Below are 2,159 nucleotides of genomic sequence, written 5' to 3'. Positions count from 1 at the left end.
GAGCGCCGGTCACGCCCTCCGCCGCCCTGCCTCCGCGCGGAGGGCGCCTTCGGAGAGGCGCGACCAATCCCAGCCCTTAGGCCGGAGGCTCGACCAATGCACGACCCGCTCCTGCAAGAACAGCCCACCCTGGTACGGCCTTGGCCTATGGGAAGCCGGCGCTTCTTCGGTCGGCTGTCCTTCCTCACCTTCCGCGCTGGCGGCTCACGTTCTAGTGTCCTGGATGAAAGGGGTAGGGAGAGGGCGCGTAGTCCCCGGCCGCGAGGAACGGTGGGTGCTCTCGGGCTCTGTGTTTTAGCTAGTAGGCCGCAGCCCAAGTCATGCACCCGTTCATTTCCATTCATTTTGGGCGAAGCGCCTGGTAGTGTTTCTGGCGCGCCGCTGCCAGAGAGGCGGACCCAGTCTTCGTGCGTCTGTTTACATTCGCATCTAAACAATTAGGCGTGTGACCGAGGTCTGAACAGGTGCCACAGCGCTCGAGCGCCGGAAGAGGCAAGGTCCCCCCGGCCTGGTGGTTGGGGACAGCTTTAGGTGGAACCTTAGGCAGGCTCGGGAAGGATGGGAGGCTTGTGAATAAATGAACCGGGAGCTGCTTAGCGGCTCTCCGAGCAGCCCGTTCCGATGGGGAATCGGTGATGGAATTTGAGGGGAAGTGAATCCAGCTCGTGGGAGGCCACGATGCACATACTTTTCCGCCACCTCCTCCTCTCCAGCTAGCATGAGGCCTGGGAGCTTAATTGCACAGCTGGTACTGCTGAGCAAATCCTGGGGTATAAAAGAACTACCACCGGCCTGGAATGGCGAAGGGATCACCTGGTAATCTGTGTCAGACCCGTCCTCCGTTCTGATACGTTTACCCAGCAGCACTTGAGCAATCTGGCTTACCTTTAATGTCTCACCAGTTCATCAAACAGATCTGTAAATGTCTGAACCCCTGCTGTGGGCAACTTGAATTCCAGAGCACACATTCTTTACCATTAAGCTCTTTGGCCTCAGACAGGTTACCAGATAAAAACTTGTTGGGTTTTCCAGAACCTGCAATGATAGCTGGGGGTTCTTCTAATCCAAGAGTCATAAATTTTGACAGAGAAGAAACTAGCCCACATGGTTTCTTGGTTTTACTTGGGTAACACATTGATTTTATTTGCTTTTGCTTTTTAGATAAAAAATTTAAATCCCATAAGCACCACTTCTGTATTAAGTAACAGCCAGCCTGACACTGGAAGATGTTTTTGTTTGTGGCCCTTGGTCTTCTCTGAATACACAGAAGACCTCTGGGGCCGTCATCCAGTCCCACTGGTTGAGACTTGGGGCTTTCCTAGCCAAGACAACCAGCTGGACAGAGAATGAACCAAGTCAAACAGGTAATCAGGTCGAGGATAGAATCAGGGTACCAAATACAAGTGAAGGGAATTTGAAAACAAAATCAAGGGCAAATGAGTAAGCTCTCAAAAAGCCAAGGAAATTATGGGAGGTGCAATTTGAAATAAGCAGACTATGAGCAGAAAAGTAATTCTGAAGTTAGCAAAACACTAGCCCAGTACCCCTGTTGTATGTCAGGTCCCAGATCAAATCCCACCTCGATCTCCTTAACCAGACATGCCCTCTTCCTCCTTTCAACTCTGCAGCATTGTGTGTACCTTGTGCCTAGCCTTCATAATCTTCAACCCTGTGTGGTTTCCTTGTCTGTAAGAGGGTATAGGATGGATGACTCCTGAGGTTCCTTTTAGCAATGTTCACATCCATGCTCAGTCACTCAGTTGTGTCCGACTCTTTGCAACCCCATGGACTGTAGCCTGCCAGGGTCCTCGGATTTTCCAGGCAAGCATCCGGGAGTGGGTTGCCATTTCCTTCTCCAGAGGATCTTCCCCATCCAGGGATCAAACCCGTGTCTCCTGTATCTCCTGCACTGGCAGGTGGATTCTTTACTACTGTGCCACCTTTTAGCTATGATTTCCTGTAATTATGTGTTGTGAGCACCTTTTGCTTTTGCCTGAGAAGTAATCTTTCCTTTGAGGAGTTGTCTGAAATTCCTTGGATCAGATGAATCTTTAGGGGCATCACATTTCTCACCTCCCAAGGCAGGAAGGATAGAGAACAAGAAGGCATGGAGCCCAGGGCAGACCAACTATAATCTTCCTCTTCACAAAGGTGTGACC

This window comes from Bos taurus, chromosome 11, assembly GCF_002263795.3.
Source record: "Bos taurus isolate L1 Dominette 01449 registration number 42190680 breed Hereford chromosome 11, ARS-UCD2.0, whole genome shotgun sequence".
Lineage (NCBI taxonomy): Eukaryota > Metazoa > Chordata > Mammalia > Artiodactyla > Bovidae > Bos > Bos taurus.
Note: the sequence above shows the minus strand (reverse complement) of the source record.